General features: G+C 43.4%; 1 pseudogene; it reads right to left on the bottom strand.

The window, feature by feature from the left end:
* Positions 1-291: 291 nt before the first annotated feature.
* LOC123572130 (U2 spliceosomal RNA) lies at positions 292-430 on the bottom strand (annotated as a pseudogene).
* Between the last annotated feature and the right edge of the window lie 24,623 nt (positions 431-25,053).

The raw sequence follows: 25,053 nt of genomic DNA, 5'->3' as shown, positions 1-25,053 counted from the left end.
TATTCCTTTGGCAGACTGGTGAGGTTTATGCATCTCGCTCAGAATACTATCTTTATATAAAACAGTAAAAGAAAATCGGGTTATAAAAAGAAAATACACTGGGTATACTATATAATGCATCTGGGTATACTGAAATACAGTTATTAAAATATTTTTTTAAATCTATGATAAAGATTTTTATATGTTCTTATTTATTAAATATTATACAAAAAGATCTAATGGCAAGTTAAGTAACTTCCATAATTTTGCAATAGCTATCAGGGCAAATATTTTGAGATATCTGGGGTAACTATAATGTTATATGAAATTATCTTGATTTCTATTGGTGACTAAGCCACAGGTACCAATAAGACTACTGTAGTTTGTTACCATATTTAACTGATAGAAACAGATACTACGCTTGATCTTAGCCAAAAGACCGAGAAGCAATGTTACCTTATTTAAAATAGAAAACTTGATAAATTTCAGAGAGAGGTTAGTGGAAATAGTGATTCCTCCCCCAATCCAACTAGTCTGTGAACCCTTTAGATTATGTCCAGGGATCCCAGTAATAAGCCTTGGACAAATTTGAATGTGGAGACTTGTGAGTGATCAGGTGTAACATTCCTACCACTAATTCTCCACTTAGAGAATTCCTGAGGTGGCTGGGCACAGTGTAATCCCAACACTTTGGGTGGCCGAGGCAGGTGGATTGCTTGAGCTCAGGAGTTCAAAACTGACCTAGGCAACATGGCGAAACCCCATCTCCACTAAAAAAAAAAAAAAAAAAAAAAAAAAAAAAAAAAAATTAGCTGGGCATGGTGGCACCTGTAATCCCAGCTACTTGGGAGGCTGAGGCAGGAGAATCGCTTGAACCCGGGAGGCGGAGGTTGCAGGGAGCTGAGATCGTGCCACTGCACTCTAGCCTGAGAGATAGAGCGAGACTCTATCTCAAAAAAAAAAAAAAAAAGAAAAAAAGGAAAGAATTCCTGAGGCAAAAGAAAAGGGTCTTATGTGGAGTGCTTTGTTTTGGTGTGAGACTGCCTTGCCCTTCTCTTCAAAAAGAGGATCTTCTTTACTACTAGAGCTTTTTCCTCAAGGGTAACATGGGGTTTAAATATATTCTCTGGTCTAGAAACTGAACGCCCCTGTGGATGTGAGGAAATAGGAGACTACCCAGGTTAAGCGACCTGACCCACATAAACAGTGGGAAAGGCCATCCACATTTTCTATCCCTGGCAAGTTGAAAAGTTAAGGTGGCCCCAAACTCTTGCTAGGTCTGACATGAACCAGAGGTTGAATCTGGGACATATGATCTGGGACTCTGTGGTCTAGTGGGGTTGAGCTCAGCTCTCACTAGCACCAGATAACCTTAGAAATTTTCTGCAGGCTTCAGTAGGGGAGACGCTAAAGAGCGAAATGACCCCTCAGCCCATCTGTTGTTGGTGGGAGCTGCTCTAACAGTGTATCATCTAAACATTTGTTGGTGCTAGATGTTCTGCTTTGTTATTGGCTTCGTACTAGATAACAAAATCACGGATGTGTGAGAGGCATGTGTGCTTGGAGGTGGAAGCTAGGTAAGAAGAGACATTTTAGGCTGGGTGTGGTGGCTTATGGCTGTAATCCCAGCACTTTGGGAGGCCTAGGCAGGTGGATCACCTGAGGTCAGGAGTTTGAGACCAGTCTGGCCAATATGGTGAAACCTCATCTCTACTCAAAATACAAAAATTAGCTGGGTATGGTAGCAGGCGCCTGTAATCTCAGCTACTTGGGAGGCTGAGGCAGGAGAATCACTTGAACCTGGGTGGAGGTTGCAGTGAGCTGAGATTGAGCCATTGCACGCCAGCCTGGGTGACAAGAGCAAAAATCCGTCTCAAAAAAAAAAAAAAAAAAAGAAGACACATTTTAGAAAATATTGCCATTGGGATAATGAGCTTCTTACATATTACAATTTAAATCCACATTGTAATTTAGCTTATATTCTCTATGAGAGAATTAAAGTTGATTCATTATTTATTTGATTACAATTTCACTTCTTTATTTACTCAGAGATGATCACAAAAGGGCTCCCTAGAGTTACTTAATGCTAGAAAAATAGCTCCTGAGAGTCAATCAAATTAACCATCCCTTCCTAACAATATAGAATCCAACTTACTTTTGTTCTCTTATTTGGCATTTTGCGTGATGACAGTTGCAGAATTTAACTTCTGGGCATTTTGGTTTCTCCCCAATTTAGGAGAATGCCCTAATGCAGAAACATGAGAAGAATGAACAAAACAAAGATGACTTTATAGGTCTCCTTTGAAGAGCTTTGCGTTTCTATTCAATTGCTTTCTCCCCGCCTAAAAAAAAAAAAATTACCTCAGTAATACATGCTCAGGTAAAAATATAAACAATATGGAAGCGAATTGAGCAGAAAGTGAAAGTCCTTCTTTGCCATCCTCCAATCCCACTTCCCTCCCCAGAAGTTAAGAATCTTCAGACTTTTTTCCTATGTGTTTATATATGTGCATGTATATAGATGCACAAAAATACATCACCGCAAGATGCACATATTTCTTTACATAAATGGGAACATATACACTGTATGTATTTTCCTATGACTTGCTTTTTTATTTACTAATATTTCTTGGATGTCTCTCTGTACATATAGAGCTATCTTTTTTTAAAAAACTACATATTATTCCATAATATATATGAATGTACTGGGTTTGTTTAAGCATTTTCCTACGGATAGACATTCAGGTTGTTTGCGGATTGGGTTTTCTGATTTGTTTGTTTTGTTGCTATTAGAAACAGTACTCCAAATTTATTCTACCTCCTTTAAGCTGATAAAAACCATCCCTAGATGTGGATTTTCTCTTTCTATTTCTGCAGGAATAAGAGTGCAGATGGGTAGAAAAGAGACAGAATGCAATCCCTTTTCTTCCTTCTGACCACCTTCTTCCCACCTCCCACCTCCCACCTCCTTCCTGTCCACAATATACAAAAAGAGAGCTCCCTCTACTGGGAATGCCATTCCCTTCCTCCCGCTCACCTGGGTAACTTCTTTCATCCTGCAAATTGCACCTCACTCTATCTCCCTGAGGTCTCCAGCTCACCACCCGGGAGGTCAAGGGCCTTCCTTCATGCTTCTTTGGCCCTCTCTGTATCCGACATCATATTAAAGTTACCCATCCAGACACCTGCCCCTGAGGGGAGGGAAGGAACTCACCATGTATCCTCAGCACCTAGCACCGGATCAGCTGTGGCAGGAGCCCTGGGGCATACCTGGTGACCTGAACTGAAGGACCTTCAAGTGAATAGATCTCCACATGGTGTGCACTTGGTTTAATTACCATTAAATCCATGTTGAAGCCAACAGCATTAAATGATGAATCACTTGGATAACATCGGAGCCTTGGACAAGGTGTGCAGACTAAGAATGGGATTTCAGAAACGTTAAAACAACACACATCACACCAGCATTCGCCAGTCCTTTCTGTGGCCTTCCCCACACTCATCACATTGGTAGGTATCACTCTGATATTGGCAGCAGGCCTTCGCCAACTGAGAAAGAGCAATACCTGTTCTACAGGTTCTATTTTTAATTTTTATTAACATTTTTACCTGTGCCCTGCTTGATCTCTCTCAGGCAGGCTGCTCTGATACAACCGGTTTAGTTATGTCCTTTCCCTGGTGCATTTCTGCCCAGAGGGAAGGCCAAATGCACAGAAGAGCCTGGAGACAGGTCCATCTGGAGTAGCCAGTGGATCAGACCACAGGGCTAATCCTGAAACTAGACTATCAGGTATCTTGGAGATCAGCTAGTCAGTACTGGAGAAAAGGGTGGCTTAGAAGGGATGGATCTCATTTTATGGAAAGCACAACAAACACTGGTCCCCCCTTGCCACCAGCTTGCTGCTCCCTAACTCAACCTGTAGAGAAATTCTGAAGAAAACTGGCAATCAGCCAAAACCTCCCACTCTGGCTTGTACAGCTGAACTCTGATATCCACACAGCTGCCCCAACAGTGAAAGAGAAGGAAGAGGGATGAGGAGAGGAGGTGGTGGAAGGAGTGGTGTGGACCGGTTCTTCTTCCTACCCTTCATTCTACAGAGAAGCACACTGACACCCACAGAGGTGAAGGGTCTGAGCCCCTTACTGTTGAGTTGGCGGCAGCCCTCTGAGAATTCAGCTCTCCTCCATGCCAGTCTGCATGCTGTTCCTATGCCCTGCATGTTGAGTCGGTACAGTAGTTATCCACCACACTTCTCGTATTATCTATGGCTAGGTGAGGGATCTACTAGGCCTTAAATGCCTCCTCCACTTGATTTGCCAATATCCCATATGAAATGATGGTTTTATTCATTGGCTCTTTTATGCAAATATCCCTGGGAGAGGCAACATAGCCTTAAAGGATTCATTAAATCTTTTCTGCAAAGTGGATGAGCAAAGTGAGTTGGGGGCTAATAAGAGCTTGGGGATAGGGGTGTGTGTGTGTGTGTGTGTGTGTGTGTGTGTGTGTGTGTGTGTGTGTGTGATTTCCAATTTTCCAGAGGGACTACAGATGTCAAAGGGTCTGAGTTTACTTTTTGCATAGTAACAGGTTTGGTATCAGAGCCGTTTCTCTTAAGAGTGCTCATGGTCACTCTGACCACCAGGTGAGATGTAGACTCACCGTAGTTCATGACTGGTCTGGCTGCTGCTACAGCTGTAAACTCCCACTGACCTAGATTCTTCCTGGCAGCCCACAGGAAGATGAGTGTGCGATGCCTGGCAGATTAGCTCTTTCAGGTGGAAGACTGCCAGAGAGATGTGCCAGCACTCTCCTTGGCGGCAGAGGGTGGGAGAGCTTGCCTTGGAGTGAGGTGTATCCTCAGGCTCCTAAATCACCTGTGTGTGTCCATGCCTCCTCCTTCTCTCCTTGCGGTGGATTCCTTAGGTCTTTGCCAGCTCCAAAAGCAGGGGTGCCTTCAAACCCTGACAGCTGCACTGATCTGGTGGTTCTACCTTTAATAGCTATTTTAGGTTCCTTCTAAACCTTATCAAATCTCCACACTTCTACTTAGTTGGAGGAACCTAGAGTGAAAAACAGTGTATATACAGTAGCCCCCATTATCTGCAGGGGTATGCCTGAAACTGCAGATAGTACAGAACTTTATACAGACTGTATTTTTTTCCTATACATACCTATGATAAAGGTTAATTTATACACTAGGCACAGTAAGAGATTGGCAGCAGTAAACAAAAATAAAATAGAACGATTATAACAATATACTCAAATAAGATTTATGTGTATGTGGTCTCTCTCTCTTTCTCAAAATATCTTATAATACTGTCCTGCAGGTAACTGAAACCACATAAAGCAAAACTGTGGATTACGGTGGGGGGACTACTGTACCATGTACATTACAGCAGCTACAAATTCTAGGAAGATTGTTTAAAGAAGGCTGGCCCCCCTCTTCCTCTTCGAATTCCCTTGTGAGGATGAATAAAGGAAAGTAATGCATCCGAAGCTCACTGAGCTCCTTGGGGAGAGGGGGAATGAATGCCCAGATTCTGTGGTTTTACACCGGGCATTTATTAATACCACTGACAGCTAGACTTTCTCCTCCCTAACAGAATTTGATTGCATGAATCACCCAAAGGTCTTCTTTGCAATAGAATTTTTTTAAAGTCAATGAAAGTGGAAAACATCATAGTCTTCCAGTAATGACTGACAACAGGCAAGGTTCTGCTAAAACTGGGGGAGGGGGTACATTTCCTATGGGACATGGAGAATTCTTCCTCTCTGGAAACTCTCAAAGACCGGAGAGGTAATGGGAAACACAAAAGCGAGTCTGACTACTGAAATTTAATAAGGCCTGACATTTCTATGCCTAATCCTCATATATATTCCATTATGGTGATTTTCAAGACAGGCCACCAGAATGAGGCTGTCTTATGCATACAAAAGGGAGGCAGAAGGCAAGGGGAAGGAGGTGCTGCACTCACTCTAAAAATAAGAGTAATCACAAATAATCCCAACAAAACTTTCGGAAAAACCAGTACTGATTTCCATTTCTCAAGAAATTCTCCCTTTAAATTATTCTGCCAGGTTCCAGTGAAATCCTAAACTAAGTTTTTTATAGGCTTAAAACACAAAATCCAATGTAAAACTAAACATTTTAAAAATAGGTACATGAAATGACATTGTGGAAAACCAGGAGAAAGAAAATTTGGTAAGTCAACTCTTTCTAAAATATTTCAGCCTGCCTGGATCTCTAGACAAGGAAGGAATTCAGAACCCAGCTGCATAGCTTCTCTCTGTGGCTGGTCAGGCATTCTTCAGTGGCTCTGGTGGCAAAAAAAAAAAAAAAAAAAAGCTTAAAACTTGCTTCAGAAAAACAAGCAGCTCCCATCCGGGACTGTTAGAACTCAGAAAACCAGGCCTGTGTTCACACTGGGCCAATCAGTGACAGATTACATGTCTCATATAAGGCTGCAGTACCATCTACCCTTGAATAGAATGACTAATTTTGTGCTATTTTTGGATGGTGCAGTGCTTTAAAACAAAGTGATAAATTAAAATGGCCTCAGTAATGCAGCAAAAATGTTAAACCGTTTGAAGGCAAATGGAAAATGTGGACTTAGTGTACAAAGAAGGAGCCAGCAGATGGAAAGGTTTGGAGTCTCTCAACTAAGTAAAGAAGAATGGCAGCCAATCAGTCTGGTATTGAATTTTGGAAACTGTGCTGTTCCCAGTATTGTGCCTGGGCATGAGGAATTATTAAAGAGAAATTATTATTATTTTTTTGTTTCTAAGTCCCCAGTTAGATTATTCCTTGAGGGTAGGTACATCATTTGTTTTTCCATAATAAGACCTAGACTTGTGTAGCCAAGTTAACACCCCACCTTCTACAGATCAATGGCCTATTTTGGTCACTGCCGGCATCCATCAACTCTTCCCATTCCTCTTCAAGTCCAGGCCCGATTTCTCCACTTTACACTTAGCCAAATCCTACATCCCACACATCCTCCAAGGTCCAGCTTACACCTCCTTTTGTTTCCTCATGATTTCAGCCTGTGCTGGTTGCTCCTTTCTCTCCTTTCCTATTGCACTTATACCACACAAGGGTTTAGATGAGCAGCGGGGAGCCGGGGTCACCCCAGGAACAGCATGGGCAAAGGCAGATTGGGTGCACCTCAGTGATGCTAAGATGATGCTAAGAAAGGAGAAGAAAGGGACAAAACGGAGGGAGCAAGGAGGAACACGATAGATTCAGATCTCTCCACTCTTGAGCTCCATAATATTGGACAAATGATTTTCAAGTCCCAGAAACTCAGGTTTCTCCACTCCCAAAGACCTCCCACAAAGGGTTTTCATGAGTGATCGCCTGCAATATCTGAACATAAATAAATGAATTTGTGTTAGACTCATCTAACTGAAGTCAAAATGGCACATTGGGATGAAGAGGGTAAGACCATGAGGCAGTAATAATCTTCATCGTGTTTGGCTCAAAAGGGTGTATCTTAATAGCAAGATTTATTGAGTTTTTATTATGTGCTAGGCACCATCCAAAGAACCTCACACGTGCTAATCCAATTACTCCTCACAACCGTCCTATGAGGTTGGTAGCACTATTATCCTCGTTAGCTGGGGAAGCTAGGATTCCAGCCAGTCTGACTTGAGAGCTACTAGGCTTAACCAGTACAGTATACAACACTGCTCCATCCTCTACCCTTTGAAAGGAATCATATGGCTTGCTTTTGCATTTGCAAGTGATTTTTATTTTATTTTATTGAATAGATGATATAGCAATGTTAAACCCAATTTTTTAAAAACAGTTTATGTATTTTTACTGTTACTTTCTGGTCCTTACTCATTTTTGCATGTTATTTCAAAAAAGACCCTGGTTTGCCTCAATTGTATATGCAAACTTAGAGGTGATGATAGCATGAGGAGCATTACCTTAACCTGGCCCTGGCTCACCACTCAGTAATAATGACATGCAGTTATAAATTAATTTTATTAAAAAATAATTATTTTTGTGAATTTTTTATGTATTCCAGTTCTGGTTTGTGATTTACTTTCCCCTAACATGAGAGAAAAAAAGTACATTTACTACTTATGAAGGAAAACATTTACATCAAATTCTCTTTGTATCCAGGAAATACAAGGTGTAAAATGTTGGATCTGAATGATAAGAATACAGGTAATTTTCTTTTGATTACTTTTTGCTGCCCTTTTTAATATGTCACAGTGGAAAATACATAATTCACCATATGTTTTTAAAATCCCATAAAATTACAGCATTAATTAAAATAAGACCAAACTGCACCAAACTGCCCATGAGAAGCACTTTCGGTGGCTACAGGATCACCAGGGCTTGTCTGTATACCACCCCCACTTGCAAAGACCCTTCAGTGCCTTCCTTACCATGCCTCAGGCCATAACAGAGCCAGAATGTAGGGATTCCAACATGTTCTTAGTTTGTCCAAGATTATTATCCAGTGATGGTCCAAAGAAGAGAATTCAGGCATCCTGATTTGTTGCTCTCTTACTTGTTAATTATATCCTAAATGAGCCTACTTCCTGAAATTTTCTTTATCGAGATCTCATCACATGCAATTTCCTACTTTGCATTAGGTTCATGGGTTCATGGCTATAGGAACCTAAATGTGGTAATTGGATGCAGGAGTAGCAAAAATCTGGTGTACTCTTACCTTATTCTATCTCCCTTACCTGTAGCAGACATTATTAATGGATCACAGAACTCTGAGCTTAGGTTTAGCCCAAATCCTTTTTAACACAGTACTCCAGGCAGCCACCACAGTAGTTGGCTTCAAGGATGAATCTATTTGTTCTCCCTGGAGATGGCACGTCAGTGTCGACCTTTTTCTTTGTTAGTATCTGGCCTCAGTTCTATGCCAATCATAGCTATGACCTTGCACTTCTTTCTCACTCTGCTTGAGAGAATATATTCTGGAAATGGGTACTCAGGCCAAAAGCTACTTTCATTCCAAAACCATTTTCCCAGACACAAGGGCTGAGGGAATCACAGCTAGCCCATTTACTTTGCATGTTCAGAAAACCTCAAATGACTGGCACAAGCTCACACAGCTGGGTTCGTGATGGAACCGAGACCAGACCCCAGGCTGGCTGACTGCTTGCCCAGAGCTCTTTTCACCACTCTGCCTATCTGACTCTGGGCTTTGTCAGACAGAACAAAGAAAATGTTCCTGGGATCTGACACTTGTAAACACTTCTCCATCACCCTTGCCACGGCAGCCTGCCAAGACAGGAATCAGGCCAAATTTAGTGGGTCCTTCAGCCCAGTGACTGTAGTTGAAACAATCCCCTGATATAGAAGAGTGGAGGCCAGAGGAAAATGCACTGTTCTACAAAGAACAAAGCCTGGGATGATTCATTTTCCTGATTCCGGTGGTGGATGATTGCTGATGCCTGTCACTTACACATGGCTGTCAGCAACTTTGCAGGAATTCTCATGTAGATGCTTGTCTTGAACACATAAATCCCTAGTTAGTTCTTCATAGTTCTCAGACTTTCAGAGGTCTAGGGGACATACTCTCCTGGCTGTCCCTTTTGGAATTTAGCAAGACATTTTAAAAAATTTTTTACTTATTATTATTTTAATTATTTGAGATGGAGTCTCGCTCTGTCACCCAGGCTGGAGTGCAGTGGCATGATCTTGGCTTACTGCGAGCTCCATGTCCCGGGTTCATGCCATTCACCTGCCTCAGCCTCCCAAGTAGCTGGGACTATAGGCGCCCACCACCATGCCCAGCTAATTTCTTTCTTATTTTGTATTTTTAGTAGAGACAGGGTTTCACCGTGTGGGCCAGGATGGTCTCGATCTCCTGACCTCGTGATCTGCCCACCTCGGCCTCCCAAAGTGCTGGGATTACAGGCGTGAGCGACTGCGCCCGGCCAAGAGACCTTGAAAAAAAATGCCAAATAGTCTGGGGGCCTTGGAAAACTAGCTTATCTGGACCTCAATTTTAGCTTCCTTAAAAGTCAGCAATTGGACCAATTGGCCTCTAAAATCCCTTCTGGCCCTAAAATCTGGTGACAAGAAGCATTTGAGGAAACCCTCCCCACTTTTTCTGAGAAAATCCTTTTAAATATTTGAGGCTTTTGTATCTTAAATCTTGTCTGGTTACCAGTATACTAACAGGGCCAGGCTGGTCAGGTCAGGTAAGGCCCTCGGTTCATCACAGCTGGCCTTCTGCCATGCTTTGGAAATTGTTCTTGGACAGATTACTAATGATTTATTCGTTACAAAATTCAGTAAACACAAAGTAAAAGAAAATTATACAAGCAGTATGAATATATTCTTATGAAAAATAAAGCAGAATTACATAGTGTATGGTATATGTATAGACACACAAAATTATGTATACATATTACAAATATCTCATTTTTATAGAGGTTTATTCTACGTGTTTTAGTTTAGTTTTATTTTTACAGAAATGGGATCAAACGGAACACATTACTCTGCAACATGCTTTTTCCACTGAACAATATCTTGGATTCTTTACCACGTTGACCCGCAGAGGGTTTCTTTTTAACTGCTGTAAAGGATCCATTGTGTGAATACACCACGTTTTGTTTACTTCTTTTTGTGAGCCACTCCTCCGTTGATGGGTATTTAGTTTGCCTCTAAAGTTTCACTATTCTAAAAAATGCTGCAATAAGCTCATATTTTTGCCTACATATTTGACAGTTTCTCTAATGTAGATATCTAGAAGCTAAACTGTTGGGTTTAGGAAAATGCAAATTTTACGTTTTGAAAAATTTTTGTCAGATTGTCCATCAATATGGTAGTACCAGAGGGAATACCTGTTTCCCCACATTCTTACTGATCTTTCATTGTTTTTTCATTGCTAGCTAGGTTGAGCACTTTTATACATGTTTTTTGAATTGCCTATTTATACCCTTTGCTCATTTTTCAGTTAGGTTGTTCTTTTTTTTTTTTTTTTTTTTTTTTTAATCAATTTGTAACAGCATCAAAATTTTTTTAAAATCCATGTACTCATCACCTGGCTTCAATATATCTACTCATGGCCAATATATTCTCCCACCTACTTCTATCCCAGGCAAGGATTATTTTGAAGCAAATCCCCATTACATTATTTCATTTGTTAATATTTTACTAAGTAAATGTAAAAGACTAAAACTCTTAAAAATATCTAAAATCTTATCATCTCTTAGATAATTCTCTTAATATCAATATTCAGTGTTCATATTTTCTCCATTAGCTCTTACATTTTAAAAAATAATTGCCTTGATATCACCAAATATTCAGCCACTGTTTACATTTTTTCCATTGCCTCATAAATCTTTTTTTAAAAAATTGTTTGAATCAAGATCTAAATAAGGATCATAAATTTTATTCATTTGTTATTGATATGTAACAACTGTACATATTCATAGGCTACATGTGACATTTTGATACACGCATATACTGTGTAATGATCAAATCAGGTTATTTAGAATATCCATCACCTCAAATATTTATCACTTCTTTGTGTTGGGAACATTGCACATCTTCTCTTCTAGTTATTTTGAAATACACAATAAATTATTGTTAACTATAGTCACCCTGCTGTGATATCAAAAACTAATACTTATTCCTTCTATCTAACTGTATTTTTTCACCCATTAACCAACCTCTCTTCATCCCCTGTACCCCCAGGCTTCCAAGCCTCTGATAATCTTTCTATGCTCTACCTCCATAAGAACCACCTGTTTAGCTTATTGACTGGCTTATCTCACTTAACATAATAACTTTCAGCTCCATCTATGTTGTTTCAAGTGACAGGATTTTATTCTGTCTCGCTCTGTTGTCCAGACTGGAGTGCAGTGGCACAATCTTGGCTCACTGCAACCTTTGCCTCCAGGGTCAAGCAATTCTCCTGCCTCGGCCTCCTGAGTAGTTGGGATTATAGGTGTGACCCATTGCACCCAGCCAGGATTTTATTCTTTTTATGGCTGAATAGTATTCCATAACTGTATTCCTGTTATCAAAAAGCTGTTATCTTTTTGATAACGGCTATTTTAACTGAAGTTAAATGATATCCCATTGTGGTTTTCATTTGCATTTTCCTGATGATTAGTGATGTTGAGCATTTTTTTCATATACTTGTTTGCCATTTGTATGTTTTTTTTTTTTTTGAAAAGTATCTATTCGGATGATTCACTCATTTTAAAGATTTTATATATATATATATATATCTTTGCTATTAAGTTGTTTTTTTTTTTTTTTTTTTTTTTTTTGAGATGGAGTCTCGCTCTGTCGCCCAGGCTGGAGTGCAGTGGCCGGATCTCAGCTCACTGCAAGCTCCGCCTCCCGGGTTCCCGCCATTCTCCTGCCTCAGCCTCCCAAGTAGCTGGGACTACAGGCGCCCACCACCTCGCCCGGCTAGATTTTTTGTAGTTTTAGTAGAGACGGGGTTTCACTGTGTTCGCCAGGATGGTCTCGATCTCCTGACCTCGTGATCCACCCGTCTCGGCCTCCCAAAGTGCTGGGATTACAGGCTTGAGCCACCGCGCCTGGCCTGCTATTAAGTTGTTTGAGCTCCTTATATATTCTGGTTATTAACCCCTTGTCAAATGAATAGTTTTCAAATATTTTCTCTCATTCTGTAGGTTGTGTCTTCACTCCATTGGTTGTTTCCTTGCTCTGCAAAAGCTTTTTAGCTTGATGTAATCCCATTTGTCTATTTTTGCTTTGGTTGCTTCTGCTTTTGAGATCTTACCCAAGAAAATCTTTGGCCAGAACACTGTCCTGTAGAGTTTCCCCAATGTTTTCTTCTAGCACTTTCATAGTTTCATGTCTTACATTTAAGTCTTTAATCCATTTTGATTTGAATTTTGTCTGGTGAGAGATCGAGGTCTAGTTTCATTTTTTGGCATATGGATATCCGGTTTTCCCAGCACCATTTATTGAAGCGGTTGTTCTTTCCCCAGTGAATGTTTGGTGCCTTGTTGAAAGTCAGTTGGCTGCAAATATGTGAATTTATTCCTGGGTTTTCTATTCTGTTCCAGTGGTCTACGTGTCTGTCTTCATGCCAGTACTATGCTGTTTTGGTTTTGAAGTGTGTTTTAAATTCAGGTAGTGTGATGCCTTTAGCAGGTCCATAGATTTTAATTAGTGCCTTTTAAGTCTCTGAATTTATAGGTTATTTCCCTCATTTGTTGAATAATTCTGGTTATTTTCCCTATGGAGTTTCCCACAGGCTGGACTTTCTGATTATACTCATGGTGTCATTTAACATGTTTCCACGCCCCGTGTATTTCTTGCATACTTTTAGTTAGATCTAAGGCTTGATCAGACTCAGGGCTGATGTCTGGACAAGAATACTTGAAAGATTGTGTTGTACATTTCCAACAAGGCCACATAGTTCTGGCTGTGAAGTTAGCAGCCACTCCTGATTGTGTTGTTGTGGGTCCACTCAAGAAACAGAAACAGAAGCCATTCATTAATTCAAATACTGGAAGTCTAATAAAAAGAACAATTAAGATAAGTGATATGATTTAGCTGTGTCCCCACTCAAACTCTCATTTTGAATTGTGATCCCCATAATCCCCACGTGTCAAGGGAGCGACCAAGTGAGGTAATTGGATCATAAGGGTGGTTCCCCCCATACTGTTCTTGTGATAGTGAGTGAGTTATCTCGAGATCTGATGGTTTTATAAGCATCTGGCATCTCCCCTACTTGCACTTACTCTGTCCTGCCACCCCATGAAGAAGGTGCCTACTTCTCTTTTGCCTTCCACTGTGATTGTAAGCATCCTGAGGCCTCCCCAGCAATGCAGAACTGTGAGTCAATTAAACCTCTTTCCTTTATAAATTACCCAGTCTCTGGTATGTCTTTATTAGCAGTGTGAGAATGAACTAATACAATAAGATGAGAGAGTACCTATGAAGACATAAAGAGACTTCTACAGAGTACCCTATGTCTGAAGGAGAGTACTCAAGGAAAAGCAAACCTGGAAGGGGTGGGCTCTTCCCCAAGGCTGTGGTTCCAACATTATTGGAGTAGGCAAGCTTGTGGCCCACTAGATAGCAGTTAAGTTCACTGGGCTGTCCAGCCAGAGCCGGTCCACAGCCCCCAGACCAGGAGGAAAGAACCCAGTGGGTGCACGTACATTAAGTTTGGGAGGTGAGGCCTCATGTGTGCAATGGGTGGAGGGTCTGGTGTGCAATGCTCATGTTGGGTGGGCCCAGGGAAACAATATCCTGGGGTGCAGGCCAGCTGACGCTGGAAAGCAGTGCCCAGGAGGAGTTGAGACTCCACTGCAGATGTTAATCCACATCACAAGGACTGAGGTGAGGTTCACTGGACCCAGGCTGGGGCTCTGAGGTCACTGAGGGACTGTACATTTTGGGTATGTGACTAGGGCAGAGCACCACTGGGTGACTCACATGCGCACTGTTGACAGACCATGCAGCTGAAGCAAGAAAAAACAAAGGTCAGTACCCAGGAACCAGGAAGAAAAGCCCCCTTCCACCCGCAGTGTCCCTCCAGCGCCCTCTACCGACAAAGCTTCACATCGATCTCATTGTAAAGGAGAAATGCTTGAAGAAGAGTCCAGTCCATTATCACAGACGAGTAACTGAAAGGTGGATGTGGGGCTGAGAGGCAATAAATTAATAGCTAGCATAATGATCAGTGGCTAGGTTCATTATTCATTAGGGTTGCAAAATGGTGATAATCTAATTCTATCCATCTTCCTACATTAGGTTGGAAGGCTTCTAGTGGGAGAAACTTCCCACATCCCTTCTTTGGTGGCCCCAAGGCAAAATGTGCACAAAAACCTGGCTCCCACCCCACTGCCAACGCTTTCCCTCTTCTTACCTAGTGTAGATCCTTAGGGTCTGAGCACTTTTTAAATTCACCCTATCTTAGTTCCAGGTCTGATCTGAACTCTACTTCTGGCCTCTTGGCATCTCCTTTTCACTCTGGTCCAATGCCTAACTTCAGGTCGAAACTATTTTCTTACCACCTCCTGAATCTTGACTCTGCCCATAAATTTCCTGAAGAGAATGTATGGGAAGTGGAACTTCTCATTTACATCTCATGTAATCCTCACAAACACCTTATGAGATGGGTGTTATTGTCTGGGTTTTACAGATGGGAAACCCAACTAAGGTTTAGAGAGGTGAGGCAAGGAATGAAGAGCTGGGGTTAGAGCCTGAGGCTGCTCACCTCTGAATTGTGGGAGTTGGAGGCCCAGAAGGACATGCTGCCTTCTGCAAATTCCTCTTTAGGTAACATCAAACTCACATGCCTCCTGGATTCTCACCAGTTCTCTGTTTTTTCCCTGAACTTCCAGGGCATTAGAAATGTTCTTCACATTGTCTCCTCCTAGCATCACCATTGAAAACTTCCCATCTCTCTTACAGGATCACTTCCCTCCAGTATCCAATCCAGATCTTTATTTTCAGGCCTGGATTTCTTCTCAAACAGCTGCCTAATACTATTTAACTGCATTTACTTCCCCACAACTTAATTGCATTTTATTTTCTCTGGTCTCAGATTACTGGGACAGTCACCTAAATCCTCTCTAGTTCTGAAGATACTGTTTTTACCTCCTCCATCATCCACTCTCCTGCACTCTCCCTACACAGAGAAGGGAATGAGAATAGAGGTGAAAACTTCTCTTCCCAGAGGCAGTTATGGTATTGAGGGTGGGGTGGGGGATGGGGTGTAAAGAAGGAAATAAATAACTGCCAGACTTGGCACTGACATTGAAACTGTCTTCATTCTCCACTTCAGAAAACCATGAGCCAGCTATGAGGTCCCGATCATTCCAGCTATGTAGAGACGGCTAAAAATCATGGTGAAACCTCCGCTCTCCTTTCTTCCTTCTCCAGTTCATCCTTCCTCCTTCAACAACTCACCTGCTACTTTTCCTTTTCTCTCAAGTCATGCCCTCCACCCCACAGTTATGACTCCCACCTCCTGATCATCCTGAGCCCCTTCCCCTCCATTCCTTCCTTTTGGTCTGTGGCCCCTCTCTTCCTCTGTCCTTCCTCTTACCCAAGCTTCACTGGAAAAATCAAACAACATAACAAAAGAATGGGGAATAAGCAAACAGCTGCCTACCCTTGCTTGGAAGTCCCTGGGAAGCAGCTTCCTTCACCTCCGTTGATTCTGAGTCTCTGTGCTTCGGAGTGTTTGGCCCTCGTTCAAGGCTACGGTGGCCATGGACTCATTGTGTTGAGATGAAGGTAAACCCAGGCAGTTTCTTTTTTTAGATGCAATTGTGTTTCTGGAAAAGGCTGCACATCACATAATAGGAAATCCTGAGAGGGTGAAGACTGTTTCCTGCCAGTTGAAGCATTGTTGTCTTTGGCTGTTCTGACAATAGCAGAAACCTTCGAGTAAGGTGGAGGGGCAGGGAGGGAAGAGCTGCGTTGGGGTAGACGAGGAGTCAACTGCGGAGTCGGGGAAAGTGGAGATTGCCAGGGACGGTGATATAAACTAAGTGAAAGCAAATAAGTTGTAGAACCCTGCCAAAGGATGAAACCAGCCAAAAAAACCAAAAAACACAAACAAAAAAAACCCTCTAATTACTTTGAAAAAATATCTGTCAAAATGCTCTCAGCTAGGGGAAGACACTGTCAGCTCAGTATGGGCTGTTTTGTTTGTTTGTTCTGTTTTGTTTTAAATAAAAAATGGTCCATGAAATAAGCAGGTATCTAATGGATCCTGCTCGGGGATGGTAATGATGACAGTCAGTGATGACGACAGTGATGGGGATAGTGATAACTACATTGGAGAAAGTCACAGCTTCATTCATTTAAAATAGAAATGCTCTCTGCTGTAAAATCTTTAGACCTAAGAAACTGGAGGCTCTCTGGGGATCTGTTAGCAGGGGCTTCTCATCCTTTAAGTGCATATGACTTTCCTGGGATCTTGTTAAAATGCAAGTTCTGATTCATACCCTGGGATGAGCCCGAGATTCTGCATTTCTGACGAACTCCCAAGTGATTTCTGCTGGTCGTTCAATAGATACATATTCTTTCTACACTCGGGACTAGGGCTGCTTTTTCCTACTTCAGGTTCAATGACTTCATGTTGGGGACTTGAAATTGCCCAGTGCTATATGTGAAAATCAGGGCTTTTTTCTTCCCCTACTTTTTTTTCCTCTTTCTTTTTGGAGAGCTGGTTTGCCAGCATACCTTTGGGGTGGGGGAATGACCACTGTGTGGTCCATGGACCCATGAGGCCCATTTTGAGACTGACGTGGGCCATTTATCACAAGGTTCTGTATGTTCCACTCTAACGGGGCCACAGTGGTGCTTGGGTCAACTATCATTCATGTCCACTCAGATCCTATGTCTAATAATCCCTGAAAGATCTAGGCGTTCTTTTTTGTTGGGTGTAGAATTACTCAGGTAAATGGCTAAGGGAGTCTCTGGGGAGGATTAGGGGAAGAGCTACCACAGATATTTGGTGTGGTGTGTTGCAGCATCCTTCCTCAAAGGCACCTGGCCTCCCCTTCAATCAATGAGTCCTGGATCTTAGAGCTGACTCACATGCAGACACTGGGTGAGGGATTGTGACTTTTATTGTAGCAGCTGACATCAGCCTTCTGCCCACTTGCTCTTGATCTTTTCGGTGACATAAGTCAAGCTAGGCCCTCACTGGCTGCCTGTGATCTCACCCGCAGACACCCCATGGTCTATCAGCCACCCCGAGGGGTCCCTGCAGGTCAAGGCTCAGGGCTGTCTTTCTGCTGTGAGTCCCATTATGACAATTACTTCCACCTTGCCTCTGATGGTTCAGTGCCTCCACCTGGCCTTTGGTATTCCAGAGTGGTATCATTCCCATTGACTATGAAGCCCATTTGAAGGCAGCGTCTCCCGCAAAAGGGCCACTGCAGAGCTTCTCAGGAACACTGATGCCTCCCTGACTAGTGGATGCCTTATTACTTTAGCAAAGGGAGAATCCTCTTTGCTTTTACCAGGATATTACTCCTCAGTCAATAAGCTCTTCCTTATCCAGCCTTGTTTTCTGTCCCTGCCAACCCTGACTCAACACTGTCAAGATCCATTCCCATTCATGTTCTCCCAGTCCCTGCCAGTGTTTATTAGCCAGGTCCTGTGGCTTTCCTCCCTTGCAGGGATGCTGCTTCCCTGCCTGAACCTTACTGAGACTTGATCATAATTGATCTAGCAGCAAAGGGGAGAGGCAGGAGCAGATCTTCAGGACAGTAAACATTGTCTGTGAAGACAACTGAGTCAGGGGTGGTCTTTGTTTAATCATCTCCTCTAGCAATTAAGAGGGGCTAACTTCTGCCAGTCCAGTGGTTCCTGGGAATCGGGGGGTTCAGGTTCTCAGGAACATCACCCCAGGCTCCCCATCTTGGGTATCAGGGCCCTATTCCTTTCTTATCAGGGACCTCGCTTCCCATAGGAGATATGCCAGGGCTGTGAATTCAACTTCCTTTACTGCTAGAACACTCTGAAAAAGAGGGTCTGGACCTATTTTTTTTTTTCCCTTATCTGCCTTCCAGCTGCAGGAGATGAAGGTTTTTAAAATGCCTCCCTGGAAGCCTTCTGGCTTCCATACTATGTTCTAAGTTGATGGTTGGCTGATCTGAACCTGTCATTTTCTTCTTTCACAGTTCCAATTACAGCTAAAGACAACTAACCATCTCTACAGACTTTTGCTACCATATTGCTCAAGTGCCAGAGCTATTGCATAAGCTGATGTGTCTCCTTCCAGAGGACTCCATCTCAGTTCACTGCATATGAGGATCTTACAGAACTCAACTGCAAAATGAGTATGACGAGAATTTTACGGAATCTTTCAAAACTCCACTCAACACCAACTATGGGGTCTTGTGACCATTTGGCTGGCGAGTGATCCAATTCCACAATCCCATCCCGAGGGTCTGCTTCCCAGGACCACTTCTAGCACCAGCTGTCTGAGGGTGGGTTCTCTCCAATTAGATCACAATGCAAGGATTTGAATGCAAGTAGTTTATTTGCAAGGGGACCCAAGAAGCATTAGTAGAGACAGAGAAGGTAGCAAGCCAATAAAGAGTATGTTTTCAGGCAAGTGGGGGTAGCGGGGCTTAGACCCACTGGGGAACTGGGTAGCCTTCCTCAGAGTTACTCACTGCCCTGAGGGATGAGGAAGTTGGTGTATTTATCCAGCTGCACCTCATCTGTCATTGCTTAAGGGCTGCTTATGGGGGCATTAATTTGCTGGCAGCCCAAAACAGCCCTCAGCAGAGAAAAATTATGTGTTCACACAAGGAACCATTGGTATTCAGAGGCAAGTGCAAGGAGATATGGACCTGGCATTGTCAGCCTCCACTACGATCTTGTACCATACAAGATACAAGGATAATCTTGTATCATCCTTTGACTGAGCTAAGGATCATCTTCCCTGAACCCCTCCAGTGGTAGTAGCTACGAAAAAAAACAATCCAGAGCACACCCAGCCCACATGGGGACAGCGCTTGGAAAATCTCTTAGGGAAAGAGAGGGTAGAGGCCGTGCCATCTTGGTGCTGGAGCTGTTGCGCAAGTGCAATGTTCAGGAAGCAGAGTTTCAGCTGGAGAGCTGGGAGACTCCCCTGCCCAGGAGGAGTGGCCTATGGAGGGCTTAATCCGCAGACTACCTCCTGTGGATTAATACTGTGCTCTCCAGGTAACAATGCCTTATTCCAGTTAAGAAGATTCCTCACCGTGTGAGTCTTTGGGTGAGAATTTCAGTCACATGCTGTAAGAGAGTCATTTTGAGGTATGTTTTTTGCTAGGATCCCTCAAATTACATTGAAAATACAGTATCAGTTTGCATTTGCATGTGATTTTCAGAGCACTTTCACATGTATCAGACTAGCTGACCCTCCTAACAGCCCAGTGAAGACAGACGAGGGTGAGTACTTTTGTCTTCATTTTACAGATAAGAAAATTGGACTCAGGAAGGTTAAGTGTCCTGCTCAAAGGTCACCATACTGGGTGGCGGTGGAGGAGCTCAGTCTCAGATCTTCTGATACTCTGTCATTCAGCGCTGCTTCCCGGGCCAGCATTTCTCAAACGCGGTCTCTTCCATTAATTGTAAAGGAGCACCTTAGTAGCAGGAGCGTATCTGGTTCATTCTGGCATAGCCAGTGCTGGCATATTCTGAATGCTTCATATCTGTTTGTTAAGCAAATGAATTTTTAAATCCCCCCAGAGGACTTGGGAAGCCGTGAGGCAGCCGCTATCAACTCTTCTTTCTTGTCTCTCCTCCCAAGTACACTTGCACACAACACACGCCAACACAGATGCACACACACATACACTACACACACACACACTACACACACACTACACACACACAGTCTCTCACACACACACACTACACACACACATACACTACACACACACACATACACTACACACACACATACACTACACACACACACAGTCTCTCTCACACACACACATACACTACACACACACACACACTACACACACACATACACTACACACACACACAGTCTCTCTCACACACACACATACACTACACACACACACACACTACACACACACATACACTACACACACACACAGTCTCTCTCACACACACACATACACTACACACACACATACACTACACACACACATACACTACACACACACACTGTCTCTCTCACACACACATACACTACACACACACATACACTACACACACACACAGTCTCTCTCACACACACATACACTACACACACACATACACTACACACACACACAGTCTCTCTCACACACACATACACTACACACACATACACTACACACACACATACACTACACACACACACAGTCTCTCTCACACACACATACACTACACACACACATACACTACACACACACACTGTCTCTCTCACACACACATACACTACACACACATACACTACACACACACATACACTACACACACACACAGTCTCACACACACATACACTACACACACACACACACTACACACACACACAGTCTCTCTCACACACACATACACTACACACACATACACTACACACACACATACACTACACACACATACACTACACACACACATACACTACACACACACACAGTCTCTCTCACACACACATACACTACACACACACATACACTACACACACACAGTCTCTCTCACACACACATACACTACACACACATACACTACACACACATACACTACACATACACACAGTCTCTCTCACACACACATACACTACACACACACATACACTACACACACACACAGTCTCTCTCACACACACATACACTACACACACGTACACTACACACACACATACACTACACACACACGCAGTCTCTCTCACACACACATACACTACACACACACGTACACTACACACACACACACACTACACACACACGTACACTACACACACACATACACTACACACACACATACACTACACACACATACACTACACACACACAGTCTCTCTCACACACACATACACTACACACACACGTACACTACACACACATACACTACACACACACGCAGTCTCTCTCACACACACATACACTACACACACACGTACACTACACACACACATACACTACACACACACGTACACTACACACACACATACACTACACACACACACACACACTACACACACACACACACTACACACACACATACACTACACACACACAGTCTCTCTCTCACACACACACTGTCTCTCTCTCACACACACACAGTCTCTCTCACACACACACACAGTCTCTCTCGTATATACACACACTCTCCCCATCTCTCTCTCACACTCTCCCATTTCTCTCTCACACACACTCCCCCCATCTCTCTCTCATACACACACGCACACACACTCTCCCATCTCTCACTTGCACACACTCTCTCATCTCTCTCGTACACACACACACTCTCTCCCATTTCTCTCACACACGCTCTCCCCATCTCTTTCTCTCACACACATACACACTCACACACACATATTCTCCCCAACACACACACACTCCCCATCTCTCTCTCACACACATACACACACACACACTCTCCCATCTCTCACACACACACTCTCCCATCTCTCACACACACACTCTCCCATCTCTCTCACACACACTCTCCCATCTCTCTCACACACACTCTCTCATCTCTCTCACACACACTCTCCCATCTCTCTCACACACACTCTCCCATCTCTCTCACACACACTCTCCCATCTCTCACACACACACTCTCCCCATCTCTCTCACACACACTCTCCCCATCTCTCTCACACACACTCTCCCATCTCTCTCACACACACTCTCCCCATCTCTCTCACACACACTCTCCCCATCTCTCTCACACACACTCTCCCATCTCTCTCTCTAACACACACACACACTCTCCCATCTCTCACACACACACTCTCCCATCTCTCTCACACACACTCTCCCATCTCTCTCACACACACTCTCTCATCTCTCTCACACACACTCTCCCATCTCTCTCACACACACTCTCCCATCTCTCTCACACACACTCTCCCATCTCTCTCTCACACACTCTCCCATCTCTCTCACACACACTCTCCCCATCTCTCTCACACACACTCTCCCCATCTCTCTCACACACACTCTCCCATCTCTCTCTCTAACACACACACACACTCTCCCATCTCTCACACACACACTCTCCCATCTCTCTCACACACACTCTCCCATCTCTCTCACACACACTCTCTCATCTCTCTCACACACACTCTCCCATCTCTCTCACACACACTCTCCCATCTCTCTCACACACACTCTCCCATCTCTCTCTCTAACACACATACACACTCTCCCATCTCTCTCTCACACACACTCCCCATCACACACACACTCTCCCATCTCTCTCACACACACTCTCCCATCTCTCACACACACACTCTCCCATCTCTCACACACACACTCTCCCATCTCTCTCTCTAACACACACACACACTCTCCCATCTCTCACACACACACTCTCCCATCTCTCTCACACACACTCTCCCATCTCTCTCACACACACTCTCCCATCTCTCTCACACACACTCTCCCATCTCTCACACACACACTCTCCCATCTCTCTCACACACACTCTCCCATCTCTCTCACACACAGTCTCCCCATCTCTCTCTCTAACACACATACACACTCTCCCATCTCTCTCTCACACACACTCCCCATCACACACACACACTCTCTTACACTTTCTCCGTCCCTCTCGCCCCCGCTCCCTGGACCCTAAAGGCTACACTCTTGATGCTTCTTGGAAATCCTCAAACAAGGAAACACCTGAGAAATCTAGGGAACGACAATGGTCAGAGGAACCCTAACATGTATGAGGAGACCCGAAATGCTCCCTGCGGCCGGCTCCTGGGTTAGAGGGAGAATCTTTACTGACTCCGGGCAGCGTTAGGATTGTCCCTCTCGCTGTCCCCGGATTTGCTCTCCCCGGGCCAGGGCTCGCTGGAAGAGACTGTCCTTCAGCGGGTATGCAGTGACCGCAGAGAGCCACAAGAGGGAGCCAGTGCCGCGGGGAGCCGCCGGCCGCTGAGCCCCTGAGGCTCTGCTGAACCCACAAAAGGAACCTGGGCTGAGAGCCCGAGTGCACAACCAGGAGGCCTCGGGGAGCAGGATAGACAGAGAGCATGAGAAAAACCAGAAATGTGGAGTAAAACAGAGGGGAGATCAAATTTTAATTAAATTTAATATTAAAAAGTAAATGGGTGGAGGACTTTCCTCTTTTACTTTACACTGCTCCGATTTTGGGGGGAACAAGCATATGTTGCTTTCATAATTAAGAGTGAATAAACATATATTTTAAACAAACTGGAAAAATCAAACAAGGAGCCAGCAAAGCAGTAAGAAAATCTTGACGTTTCCCTGGAGTTCTGGAAAGAGGCAGCGCATTCCCAGCCTTGCCTTTGCGATGGGGCCCTGCCCCCATTGTTCCTTCTTTACTCTTTCTCTTAAGAATTGTGCCGGCCTGCTGAGGGTTGAGCACACTACCTTTAGCTTGAAATGGAATAGTAGTGAATTAATAGCAGGGAGTGTTGTCAATGTTTTGTGATGACTCTTGGCTGACACCATTAAGATACCATTTTTACTCCCTTATGAAGATAAACCCTTAAATGGCTGAGGCCATTAATGAACCATAAGCTTCATTGTTAGAATTTCATGAGAAACAACAGTAAAACTGATTTAGTTGTCCTCTTGGAAGCCTCTATTGAGAGAACTTGTTTCGTGTATCCGAGGGGGCACAGCTATAAAGCAATGAGAATGTTTTAATTAAGCATCTTAGGCCTCGTAAATCTAATTGACACTTTTTCTACAAACCACGGGGACCAACGGGATTATTACAAGCAAACCCAAAGCATTTGACTGAGGAAATTTGCCCCCAGAGTCCATTTAGGAAAAATAATGATAAAAAAAAATCAATTTATGTCATGCCTCTTTGGGACGCCAAATGTTGTTAGCTATATTAAAATGTGTTTATTCATTTGAATTTAGCTGTGGGTGATGCAAAGCTCTTCTGGAAATTAATCCACCCTCAGAGGATGAAGACTCCCCACCTCCATTGGAGGCTGTGGTGCCAGGAAAAGCAGTGAGGGACAAATTGCAAGTGGCCTCGGTGTTAGGGGCTGGAGCTGTCTGTTTGGTGGGGGAAGAGGTTGAACCCCCCAGCTGCCTGTTGGATGCCCTCTTAGCTACCTTGGTCCCAAGCAGCTGATGTGGTTAGAGATGCCTGGGGCAGCCTGGGGAAGTGAAACTTTTATACCTTCCCATTCCTTCCCAACATTTTGCATATCATAATTACACAGAAAAGGCGACATTTGTGTAAAAAGCTAGAACTGAAAGACATTTGGAGGTATCTGTAGGGGAGTTGGAGAAAAACTTCATTATATTTTCCTATATAAAGGTGACTATTGAATTTGTATGAAACTTCCAAAGAAAATCTTCTAACACTTTTAATGAGAAGCTTGAGTTTGCTTCCATGGACATAATTTGTATGTCACCATCACTGGCTTTGTATCAGAAGGGGATATGAATTTTAAGACAAGTTT

Source organism: Macaca fascicularis, chromosome 2 (genome assembly GCF_037993035.2).
Source record: "Macaca fascicularis isolate 582-1 chromosome 2, T2T-MFA8v1.1".
Classification (NCBI taxonomy): Eukaryota; Metazoa; Chordata; class Mammalia; order Primates; family Cercopithecidae; genus Macaca; species Macaca fascicularis.
This window is presented reverse-complemented; position numbering and strand designations above follow the sequence as displayed.